We start from the raw sequence: 13,998 nt of genomic DNA on the forward strand, positions 1-13,998 counted from the left end.
TAGGTAGGTGGAGGAACAATACCACAGGGGGAGAGATGGAAACACCTGCAAAGGTCACAGCCCAAAGACACAGACCCACTGAAAGAGACTTACTCACAACATTATAGAAAACTTTACCTCCCCACAACCTACCAGCACAAGCTTCCAGTATAAAAAGAGTAGATGACAGAGAAAAGAGTTTAAGACACAGACTCTCTCTGAATAAACAGAAACTCCAAAGCCAAGAGGAGAGACAAAAAGACACCAGAAGAACATGAAGCCTCTTGTACCTATAGTTACAACAAACATTAAGCACAGTCCAACTCCTACCCAGATTGACATAAAATCTCACACCAAAGATGATTTACTTCAGTTCTTATTACCAAATGCAACATATCCAGCTTTCAACAACAAAAAAAAAATTACAATGCATGCAAAGGCAAGGAAAAACACAAAAGAAACACAAGGGAAAAACTCTTTGTCTAAAGAGACAAAGCCATCATGAGAATGACACTCCGATAAAACACAGATGCTGGGATTATCAGATAAAGATTTTTAAATAACTATGATTACTATGTTAAGGATTCTAATGGAAAAAGCAAACAACATGCAAGATGGATAATGTAAGCAGAAAGATGGAAACTCTTAAGAAAAAATCAAAAGGAAGTGCTAAAAATAAAAAACAGTGATCAAAATGAAGGATGTCTTTGATAATACCATCAGTAGACTCACAGAGCCAAAGAAAAAATTAATGAACTTGAAGACAAGTCAATATAAATTTCTCAAGCTGAAATGCAAAGAGAAAAAAGAAAAAATAATATATTTCTTTTTGAGATGGAGTCTCGCTTTGTCTCCCAGGCTAGAGGGCAGTGATGTGAATCTCAGCTCACTGCCAGCCCCACCTCCAGGGTTCAAGTAATTCTCCTGCCTCAGCCTCCCAAATAGCTGGGACTATAGGTGTGTACCACCATGCCCAGCTAATTTTAGCATTTTTAGTAGAGCTGAGGTTTCACCATATTGGTCAGTCTGGTCTCAAACTCCTGACCTGAAGTGATCTGCCCGGCTCAGCTGCCCAAAGTGATGGTATTACAGGCATGTGCCAATGCACCTGGCCTAAAAATAAATTAATAAAAATATAAGGCATCCAAGGACTATGAGACAATTTCAAAAGTATTACATGTATGCAATTGGAATACCAAAAGGAAACTAAAGAATAGAACAGAAGAAATTCAAATTAATAATGGCTAAGAACTATCCAAAATGAATGTCAGACACAAAACCACAGATCTAAGCAGCTCAGAGAATACCACATAAATTTAAACACACATATACACACACGCACACACACACACACACACACACACGTACATATAGGTGCTCCTCAACTTACAATGGAGCTTTCTCCCAATAAACTCATTATAAGTTGAATATATTGTAAGTCAAAAATGCATCTAATATACCTAACCCACCGAACATCATAGCTTAACCTAGCCTACCTTAAATGTGCCCAGAACACTTAAATTAGCCTAAAGTTGGGCAAAATCATCTAACAAAAAGCCTATTTTATAATAAAATGTTGAATATCTAATGTAATTGATTGAATACTGAAAGTGAGAAACAGAATGGTCTCCAGGCTATTCTACAAAAGCCTCTTCAGTGGCAGATCCACTTTACTGGAAGTTGAGCCTGAAGCATTATCTTTTACCAACACCTAACTTCCATTTTAGACATCATTTCTATAGTCAAATCCATCCCATATTTTCAGTTGCACATCTCCAAACAAGAGCTGTGTGGGGAGGGCTGGGTAAACAAAGACCCTGGGTATTTACTTACAGGGATATATTGAGGTGCTCATCATTTTCCTAAGAGAGGACACCTCAATACACCTGACCAGGTATCTCTGAGTCAAACTCTGTAGATCAGTAAGTGTTTTAGAATGATGCCATGAACTGAAACTACTCTCTATTTTAATACCACCTCACCATCCTCAACTACAGTGAATGATGTAAGTCAGGGACTGCCCCTACCAAAGTCCTGATAACAACCATGGTTTAAAAAGCCACCCAAAAGGTTCCTAAGTCTCTCCTGCCTGTGGGGAGCCAGGATGACCAGGGTGGCTGTTCTCCCCTGTAACAGTGACACCACATCCCCACAAGATGTTGGCTTCCTGACTTGTCTGCCTGAAGTTTGATTTCTCACAGACCAGCAAGTTTTCCAGATTAACTCAGTACTCCACTACTACATGCTTCTGAAATGGGAGTAGGCACAGACTCAATTCTGTGCAGGGAGGATGCAAAGAGCAGAATATCCTTGGTACATCTTTCTGGAGGGTAAACTTCACTGGAAGACTCTAAATAAAAATATGTAAGTAATTTTTAAGGATGCAGGACAAGATGGCTAGACGCAGCCAAGAAGTGCCACTCCCACCAAGAGAGAAGAAAATATGGAGTAAACCAACATACTTCAAACATATCTTCAGAGAAAAAAACACTGAGAGTTGATAGACAATGCAGACACCAAGGCTGAAGAGGAAGGAAGCTGAGAACCCTGCAAAAGGTTGCTGAGCATGACAGCTAGTTCCTGGCCCTGAACAGCTCCTAGGGAAGGAGTGAGTGAAGTGATGGCAGGGCAGTCCGCTCTTGCTGTGGACCTCTGGGATCCTACATACAAGAGACCCCACAACCTCCACAGACATCTGAATTGGCAGAGGGATCTTACCAGAGAGTAGGCAGAGACAGAGCTCCAGCATTAAGCCAGGGGCGGGGTATGCATACAGGGAAGCTGCAGTGGAATATGGCCATAGATGTCCATCCCCTAGGGCCATCTTCCTCTGAGTACCTCTAACTCCAGCTGACCACTGGTCCAGGAGACAGCAATGCCATCTTTCCTACAGGACAGGGGAGCATCTATTGTGCAGGCCTCTTGCCTGCCAGCCCCTTCCAAGGCCCCTGCCTGGCTGCTCCCACAGGAGCATGTGCATAGCACAGCCTCCACTGCCTAAGCTGAGTGCCTTTACAGTGGCCTGGGAGTACTTTTGATCCCCCAGAGCAGCCAATGCCAGACCCCAAGGGGCTGGAGGATAGAGCTGAGGGCCCAGTCCCAACATCCCAGGGTTGCAACACACAGCTCAGGAGTGCTGAGTTGAGATCTGTGAGACAAGTGAGATGCAGGTTTATGGTCCAGCATGGGAGTGGAGCACACCTCTCTCCACAAGGCCAGTTGCAGAGGGGTGTAGCCTATCTACCAGCCATGACCTCTGCCCAAGGGAGGCTCACAGCCAGGAACATGTAACAAAGGAAATGCATGCACTATACCAGTGATCAGAGAGGGCTCCACTAAGGCCCAAGAGTGAACCTGGCAAGGGAGTCATCTCTTCCCACCACTCACCACAGAGCACTGCTGTGAACACAGAGAAGTACAAAGTAGCCCTACCACTGAGTAACAGCCTATCTGCCAGCCATTACTCTTAAGCACCATCTACTGGATCACAGCCCAAATTACAACACGAAAAATTGCCAGTATACATCAGCTGTGAAACCTAGGACAAGAATCTAGCCACAAATAAAAGTCCTATACAGAGCCTTGGCCCTCTGAAAGCACCCAGAAATTAAGCCTATTGACTATACTCAACTTACACCAGTTAAACCCTGAAAGGCAATAAAAAAATAAACAAAATGCCCTATCCAACAACAGCAAATCCAAAAAGAAAAAGGAACACCAGCCTTCTAAGAATCAGTGCAAGAACTCTGACAATTAAAAAAGTCAGAGTGTCCCCTTACCTCCAAACAAGCACACTCATTCCCTAACAATGTCTCTTAACCAGATTGCAATGACTGAAATGACAGAAATAGAATTCAAAATCTGGATGGCAAGGAAACTCATCAAGAGTCAGGAGAAAGCTGAAACCCAATCTAAGGAACCCAGGGAATCCAGTAAAATGGTCAAAAAGCTGAAAGATCAAATAGCAATTTTAAGACAAAACCAAACTGAACTTCTGGAATTGAAAAATTCACTACAAGAATTTTATAATACAGTTGAAAGCATTAACAGCAGAATAGACAAAGACGAGGAAAGAATCTCAGAGCTCAAAGACCAGCTATTCAAATCAACTCAGTTAGACAAAAATAAAGGAAAAAGAATTTTTAAAAATGACAAAACATTTGACAAATATGGGATTATGTGAAGAGACTAAACCTACAACCCGCTGACATTCTTGAGAGAGAAGTACAAAGAGTAAGCAACTTGGAAAACATATTTGAGGACAGAGTTCACAAAGATTTCCACAATCTCACTAGACAGGTTGATGTGCAAATTCAATAAATACAGAGAATCCTTGTGAGATACCATGCAATACAACCATCCCCAAGACACATAGTCATCAGATTCACCAAGGAAAATTCAAAAAAAAAAAATCCTAAAGGCAGCTAGAGAGAAGTATCAAATTACTTAAAAAAGGAACCCCATCAGGCTAGCAGCAGACATCTAAGCAGAAACCTTACAAACCAGAAGAGATTGGTGAGACTATTTTCAGCATCCTTAAAAGAAATTCCAACCAAAAAATTTATATCCTGCCAAATCCTTTTCAAACAAGGAATATTATTAAGGGAATTTGTTACTACTAGACCAGCCTGACAAGAGATTTTTAAGGGAGTAGTAAACATGAAAATGAAAGAATGATACCTGCTACCCAGAAACACATTTAGGCACATATTCCACAGACACTATAAGGCAACTACACAATTAAGTCTACAAAACAACCAGCCAATAACATGATGACAGGATCGAAATCTCACATATCAACACTAACCTTGAATATAAACCATCTAAAAACCCTCACTTAAAAGGCAGAAAGTGGCAAATTGGATAAAAAGACAAGACCCAACTGTCTGCTATCTTCCAGAGACCCACTTCACACATAACAACATCCACAGGCTCAAAGTAAAAGGGTGGAGAAAGATTTATCATGTAAATAGAAATCAAAAGGAGCAGGAGTCACTATTCTTATCAAAGATAAAACAGATTTTAGGCCAGGTGCAGTGCCTCACACCTGTAGTCCCAGCACTTTGGGAAGCCAAGATGTACGGATCACCTGAGGTCAGGAGTTCGAGATCAGCCTGGCCAATATGGTGAAACCCCATCTCTAATAAAAATACAAAACTTTAGCCAGGTGTGGTGGTGGACACCTGTAATCCCAGCTACTTGGAAGCCTGAGGCAAGAGAATCACTTAAACCCAAGAGGCAGAGGCTGCAGTGAGCTGAGATTGTGCCATTGTACTCCAGGCCTAGGCAACAAGAGCAAAACTCCATCTCAAAAAAAAAAAAAAAAAAAACAGACTTTAAACCAACAACACTCAAGAAGAACAAAGAAGGGCATTACATAATAACAAAGGGTTCAATTCGACAAGAAGACATCACTATTCTAAATATATACTCACTCAACATTGGATCACCCACATAAAACAAGTTCTTCTTGACTTACAAAAAAATTCAGATAGCTGCACAATAATAGTCGGGGGGTGGGGGGGGGTGCTTCAACATTCCACAAACAACATTAGACAGATCATCAAGGCAGGAAACTAATAAAGAAATTCTGGACTTAAACTGAATATTTGATCAATTAGACCTAATAAACACCTACAGAATATTCCACCCAACAACCATAGAATATACATTTTTCTCATCTGCACATGGAACATGTTCTAAGATCAACCATATGCTTGGCCATAAAGCAAGTCTCGATAAATTTAAAAAAAACCAAAACCATACCAACCATTCTCAGACCACAGTGCAATAAAAATACAAATCAATACCAAGATCTCTCAAAACCATACAATTACATGGAAATTAGACAACTTGCTCCTGAATGACTTTTGGGTAAAGAATGAAATTAAGTCAGAAAAGTAAAAATTATTAAAACTAATGAAAACAGAGACATGACATACCAGAATCTTTGGGATACAGCTAAAGCAGTGTTAAAATTTTATAGTGCTAATGCCTACATCAACAAGTCATAAAAATGTCAAATTAACAATCTAACATCATATCTAGGGGAACCAGAAAAATAAGAACAAATCATCCTCAAAACCAGCTGGAGATAAGAAATAAGCAAAATCACAGCAGAACTAAGAGACCCAAAAGTCCATACAAAAGATCAGTGAAACCAAAACTTGGCTCTTTGAAAGAATAAGCAAGATGGATAGATAGATAGATTAAAAAAGGAAAAGAGAGAGAAGATCCAAACAAGCACATTCAGAAATGACAAAGGTGACATTACAACTGATTCCACAGAAATACAAAAGAACCTCAGAGACTATTATGAACACATTTATGCACACAAATTAGAAAATCTGGAGGAAAAGGATAAATCCCTGGAAACATACAACCACCCAAGAATGAACCAGGAAGAAAGTAAAAACCTGAACAGACCAATAATGAGTTCCAAAACTGAATTAGAAATAAAAAGTCTCCCAACCAGAAATAGCCCTGGACCAGGTGGATTCACAAATTCTACCAGATGTACAAAGACAAACTGGTACCAAGCCTACTGAAACTATTCCAAAAAATCAAAAAGGAAGGACTCCTCCATAGCTCATTCTACAAAGCCAGCATAATTCTGATAACAAAATCTGGAAGAGACACAGTGAAAAAAGAAAACCTCAGGTGAATATCCCTGATGAACACAGACACAAAAATCCTCAACAAAATACTAGCAAACTGAATCCAGCAACTCATCAGAAAGTTAATTCACCATCATCAAGTATGCTTTCTTCTTCGGATACAAGATGGGTTCAACATACACAAATCAATAAATGTGATTCACTACATAAACAGAATTAAAAACAAAAACTATATGATCATCTCAATAGATGCAGAAAAAGCTTTCAATAAAAGCCAACATCCCTTCATGACAAAAACCCTCAACAAACTAGGCATCATAGGAACATATCTCAAAATAATAAGAGCCATCTATGAAAAACCCACAGTCAACATCCTACTGAATGATCAAAAGCTGAAACTATTTCCCTTGAGAACTGGAACAAGTCAAGGATGCCCACTCTTACCATACCTATTCAACATAGTACTGGAAGTCCTAGCCACAGCAATCAAGTAGAAGAAAGAAATAAAAGGCATCTAAATAGGAAAAGAAGATGTTAAACTCTCTTCACTGACAATATGATTGCATACCTAGAAAACCCTAAAGACTCTGCCAAAAGGCCCCTAGAACTGATAAGTGACTTCAGTAAAGTTTCAGGATACAAAATACATGTAATAAAAATCAGGCCGGACGCGGTGGCTCACGCTTGTAATCCCAGCACTTTGGGAGGCCGAGGTGGGCGGATCACGAGGTCAGGAGATCGAGACCACGGTGAAACCCCGTCTCTACTAAAAATACAAAAAATTAGCCGGGTGTGGTGGTGGGCGCCTGTAGTCCCAGCTACTCGGAGAGGCTGAGGCAGGAGAATGGCGTGAACCTGGGAGGCGGAGCTTGCAGTGAGCTGAGATTGCGCCACTGCACTCCAGCCTGGGCGACAGAGCGAGACTCCGTCTCAAAAAAAAAAAATAAATAAATAAATAAATAAAAATCAGTAGCATTTCTATACACCAACAACATTCTAGGTGAGTGCCAAATCAAGAACACAATTCCATTCACAATAGCCACCAAAATATGAAATACCTAGGAATACAACTAACCAAGGAGGTGAAACATCTCTATAAGGGGAACTACAAAACACTGCTGGAAAAAAAAAAAAATCAGAGATGACATAAATAAATGGAAAAATGTTCCATGCTCATGGATTGGAAGAATCAATATTATTAAAATGACCATACTGCCTAAAGCAATTTACAGTTTTTTTGGTTTTTTTGTTTTTTGTTTTTTGAGACGGAGTCTCGCTCTGTCGCCCAGGCTGGAGTGCAGTGGCGCAATCTCGGCTCACTGCAAGCTCCACCTCCCGGGTTCACGCCATTCTCCTGCCTCAGCCTCTCCGAGTAGCTGGGACTACAGGTGCCCGCCACCACACCCGGCTAATTTTTTGTATTTTTAGTAGAGACGGGGTTTCACCGTGGTCTCGATCTCCTGACCTCGTGATCCGCCCGCCTCGGCCTCCCAAAGTGCTGGGATTACAAGCGTGAGCCACCGCGCCCGGCCGCAATTTACAGTTTTAATGCTATTTGTATCAAACTACCAACATCATTTTTCACTGAATTAGAAAAAGCCATTCTAAAATTTATATGAAACCAAAAAGGAGCCCAAATAGCCAAAGCAATTCTAAGCAAAAAGAACAAAGCCAGAGGCATCACATTACCTGACTTCCAACTACACTATAAGGCTACTGATATGGTTTGGCTGTGTCCCCACCAAAATCTTACATCAAATTGTAATCCCAATTCCCATGTGTCAAGGGAGGGACCTGATGGGAGGTGACTGGATCATAGGGGTGGTTCCCCCATGCTACTCTCACGACAGTGAGTGAGTTCTCATGAGATCTGATGGTTTTACAAGTGTTTGACAGTTCTTTCTTCACACACTTTCTCCCCTCTCCTTCCTGACACCTTGTGAAGAAGGTATTTGCCTCTCCTTCACCTTCTGCCATAAATTTCCTGAGGCCTCTCCAGCCATGTAGACAGTGAGTCAATTAAGCCTCTTTGTTTATAAATTACCCAGTCTTGGGTAATTTAAAGCAGCATGAAAATGGACTAACACAGCTACAGTAACCAAAACAACATGGTACTGGTATAAAAAGACACATAGACCAATGAAACAGAATAGAGAACCCAGAAATAAAGCTGCACTCTTACAACCACAAGATCTTCGATGAACTGGACAAAAATAAGCAATGGGGAAATGACTCTTTATTCAGTAAATTGTGCTGGGATAACTGGCTAGCCATATGCAGAAGAATAAAACTGGACCTCTATCACCACATAGAAAAATTAACTCAAGATAAATTAAAGACTTAAATGTAAGACCTAAAACTATAAAAAATCCTAGAGGAAAATCTAGGAAATACGCTTCTCAATATTGGCCTTGGGAAATAATTTATGGCTAAGTCCTCAAAAGTGATCGCAACAAAAACAAAAATTGATAACTGGGACCTAATTAAACAAAAGAACGTCCTCACAGCAAGAGAAATTATCAAGGAATTAAACAGATAATCCACAAAATGGGAGAAAATATTCACAAATTATGCATCCAACAAAGGTCTAATATCAAGAATCTATAAGGAATTTAAATCAATAAACAAAAAACAAATAACCCCATTAAAAAGTGGTCAAAGGACATGAGCAGACACTTCTCTAAAGAAGACATACAAGCAGCCAACAAACGTATGAAAAAAAATGCTCATCAGCACAAATTGTCAGAAAAATGCAAATGGAAACCACAGTGAGATACCAACTCATACCAGTCAGAATGGCTGTTGCTAAAAAGTCAAAAAATAACAGATGCTGGTGAGGCTGTGGAGAAAAGGGAACACTCATACACTGTTGTTAGGAATACAAATTAGTCCAGCCATTGTGGAAAGCAGTTTGGAGATTCCTCGAAGAACTTAGAACTACCATTTGACCCAGCAATCCCATTACTGGATATATATTCAAAAGAAAACAAATCATTCTACCAAAAAGACATGCACTTGCATGTTCATTGCAGCACTATTCAGAATAGCAAAGACATGGAATCAACCCTGGGGCCCATCAACAGTGGACTGAATAAAGAAAATATGGCATACATACACCATGGAGTACTATGCAGTCATAAAAAAAGAACAAATGAATGTCCTTTGCAGCCACATGGATGCAGCTGGAGTCCATTATCCTAAGTGAACTATGCAGAAATAGAAAACAAAATACTACATAATCTCACAAGTGGGAGCTAAACATTGGGTACACATGGATATAAAGTTGGTAACAATAGACACTGGGAATTACAGAGTGGGGAGAAAGAAACGGGGGCAAGGGTTGAAAATTATCTATTGGATACTGTGCTCACTGGGTGATGGGTTCAGTCATATCCCAAATTTCCGCTTCACACAATATACCTTTGTAACAAACCTGCACATGTACCAATTCTAAAATAAAAGTTGAAGCAGAAAAAAAATAACACCCTCTATGTCCCATCTCAGTTTGTCTTCATTATGAAAGTGGATTATACAAATTGGGTCATCCTTGCAATACCCGACTAAATCAGAGTTGAGTGGCCAGAGGTAAAAAGCATTTGGGGGATATAGCACCTGCTCCAAGAATTAAATTTTCTACAAGGCCAGCTGCTCAAACAGTCTGCTACAGCCCTAAGACCAGTTTTACCTAGTAGCTGCTAAAACAATCTGCCATGACTCTAAGACTGTTACTCACTGCTGTGGTTTAGATATTTGTCCCCTCCAAACCTCATGTTGAAACTTGATCCCCAATGCCAGAGGTGGAACCTAATGAGAAGTGTTCAGGTCAGGAGGACAGATACCTCATGAATAGATTAACGCCCTTCCTGGGCTTGAGAGAGTGAGTGAGTTCTCATACTATCAGACCCCTTGAGAGCTGGTTGTTAAAAAGACCCTGGCACCTCCCCTCTCTCTCTTGCTTCCTCTCTCACCATTTGATCTCTATACACAGCAGCTCCGTTTTGCCTTTTGCCATGAGTGGATGCAGCCTGAGGCCTCAACAGAAGTCGAGCAGATGCCAGTGTCATGCTTCTTGTACAGATTATAGAATGGTGAGCCAAATAAACCTCTTTTCTTCATAAATTACTCAGCCTCTGGTATTCCTTTATAGCAACACTAAATGAACTCAGACACTCACCAATCAGAGCTTGCCAGCTCCCAAAAGCTTCTGTAGTGCAAAAGAGTTTTCTTTCAAAACAATATGTAACATTTCTCTTTGTAATAAAACTCCCAATGTGCTCTTGGTTCTTCAGACATACTGAAGGCCACCTAGTCTGTGTGTATGCCCCAAACTGGAATTCTTCACTTCCAAAATAAAATGTTAGAGATCTGTCTCTATTTTTTATTTTGACTTTCACATCATAAATATCATGTATTGTACTCATTTGAATAAGTTATCTGTAATCCCTATTTAGATTTTTTTAAAGAATGAAAGGCAGAGTGGGCATAATTTCCAGAAAATGACATGGAACAACATTATGCCTGATTATTTAGTTTTCCAGGTTTTTCCTATAGCATGAAGTTATTACAGTTTAAAATACTAAAAAGGAAATACACATTTTACCCAAGTATTTTTCAAGAGAATGCTTAGCTGAAATGCTTCTTTGTAAGATCAATTTTCAGAAAAGAAATAAAAAGTTATACAATAAGATTAGAAACTAAAACTTTGAATTGCATAGGAAAGATTGGGAATAACATAATATAGGACAGCTGATAAACAACAACTTTTTAAAAAGAATTTTGTTCTAATTTCACACTAGTCATTGATTTTTATATATGTCATTCTAAAAGATCCATTACATACAATCAAAAAGGTAATATATGGTCTTTGTAGGTTTTATAGATGTGTTTTTTCAGGAAATTTGTTTCCTGCTTTGAAAAGTTTATAAATAGGAAATGATGGGTTACAGTGAGCTTCCTCATTGTAGGGGAAAGATGTAGAATTGATAAAGCACGATAGGAAAAGGCATATTTTAATTAAAAAGAGGGAAGATTAAAATTAACACATCAAATATTAAGCCAATCTAAGACACTTCTAAATACAAATAAAATGTCTCCTTACTCTGAGAAAAAATTTGAAAATAATTAATCAAGTAAGCTCTCTTGAAAGACTGCTCAAGAATACCTGATAAAACTGTGTCTCTCGGCCCGTTTGTGGTGGCTCACATCCAATCCCAGCACTTTGGGAGGCCGAGGCAGGTGGATCACCTGAGGACAGGAGTTACAGACCAGCCTGGCTGACATGGCAAAACCCCATTTCTACTAAAAATACAAAAAAAAAATTAGCCAGGTATGGTGGCATATGCCTGTAATCCCAGCTACTTGGGAGGCTGAGGCAGGAGAATCGCTTGAACCCAGAAGGTAGAGGTTGCAGTGAGCTGAGATCATGCCACTGCACTCCAGCCTGGGCAACAACAGTGAAACTCTGTCTCAGGAGGAAAAAAAAAAAAAAAAAAAATCTGTGTCTCTCCACTTCTAATGCAGGATTGACCATTAAGATGGCACTTGGTCTGATAAAAATCTTTTTTTGTCTGCCTCTTTATGTGGTCTTTCTTAAGTTTATTTATGCTATTGTGAAAAAGTAGATTCTTTCTATAATTTAATTTTCTTCCGAGGAAACAACATAATTAAAGTCTCATCTTTGTGTAATGAAGTACATTAAGCTTGAACATAAAGCCTCTGCATTTCATTTCTCCCTGCTTCTAGGCTTTGGAAATGATTTAGATCGTCCCACTGTGATCTCTGTTACATAGCAGCAACTGCAGTTTGCTTTATAGACCTTCATTATAGACAGGCAAAGTTATCTCCCAGGGTTTTGCAAATTTAGGCCAGAATTTTAAAACATAAAATCCATTTGTGTTTGATATTCTTCCCTGCAATATCATCAATCCATACAGGCTGTATCAGGGTAGGCTCATGGCCATAACAACTCCTAAATAGCAGCGCCTTAATGCAATACAAGTTTATCTCATTCATATAAATTCCCAAACAAGTATTCTCCTTCATTAGGCATCTCCTCCAAACAATGGGGGGGGTGGGCCAGAGGAGTCAGGCTCCTTCACTCTCTGCCACCTTCAACACCTGGGCCCTAAAAGTCCTTTGTGATGGTTCATTACACCACAGCCCATAAGCCCCCCCTCAACTCAGCTCCTGGCCACTCACCACCTCTGTAGTGAATTCTTATAATTTTTGGTTGCCTCCATATCCATTGTAAATATAAGTTGAACTTTCTCATACAAGGAGGAGTGTTGTCCCTCTTGACAGTCTCCAGTTCTCTTCCCACTTCCTCAGTACAGCTGATCCAGACACCTGCCTTATGCAACCACCTCCTGGTGAGCACCTCCCTGGGGGACAGCGGGATACCACCCACTTGACTCGCCCCAAAGACCCCACAGCACGTGCTTTTGACCACAGTGACCGCCTCTCAGCTGCAGGGTGACCCCACCTAAATCATGCCTGCTTGCTCTAAACCCACCAATTAGAATTCCCCATGGGAAGCCTGCCTGGGTAATGCCCTGGATCCCAACAAAGCCTTCAGCCCTCAGATTCCTCTCGCTCGCCCGCTGCCCTCCTCTCTGGCGTCTGTAAGTAGTAAACACGTCTTCTGTTAGAGCATATGTTGTGCTGTGCTGCCCTGTGTCTCACATGACTGGCACACCCAGACAGAATTCTCCTCCCAGCTAGAGCTCTCCTAGAGTGCGGCGTCTTGGTGGAAATAAACTGGACACAGGTCAGACAACAGCCACAAGGTACGGCCAGGATAAGCAAGGTAAGAGGGACATGGTCACGACTGGGCACAGAGGTACCAGTCCATCCACTAGGATGAATTATCCTGTGAAAGGCACACTTTAAACATCCACAACCACCTCCCCAGGATCCCTGTCAGGGCAGGGGTAGAGTTTATAGCCCTGGTTATATTCTAACCTCATCTGAGTTAGAGAGAAATCACAACCACCACACACCACTGAGTTGCCTGCCCCAAAGCTACCAGGCTGTTTCACACCATCACCTCTGCCAGGCAGCTCCCTCTTCCCAGACATCTTCCCATTGCATGGGCCCCTTCCTCCACCCAACTCTCACCCATTCTTCCAGATGCAATTCATGCTACCTCTGCAGGAGGCCTTCCTTATTCATTATCCCCAGGCCCAGATGGGGACTCTGCAATTTCCACATTGTATAGGAAGGATCTTGTTCTGGGCCAGATTACCTCAGCAAACCCTGAGTTCCACACAGTAATAGCTATCCCCAACCAGCTAATGTGTCAAAAATTATCCAAGCTGCTTTACACTCACGAATTTGTTTAATCTTCACAACACTCCTATCATATATCCTCAGTCCCATTTTACAGATAGGAAACTGAGGTGAG

This window comes from Symphalangus syndactylus, chromosome 24 (assembly GCF_028878055.3).
Source record: "Symphalangus syndactylus isolate Jambi chromosome 24, NHGRI_mSymSyn1-v2.1_pri, whole genome shotgun sequence".
NCBI classification, from domain to species: domain Eukaryota; kingdom Metazoa; phylum Chordata; class Mammalia; order Primates; family Hylobatidae; genus Symphalangus; species Symphalangus syndactylus.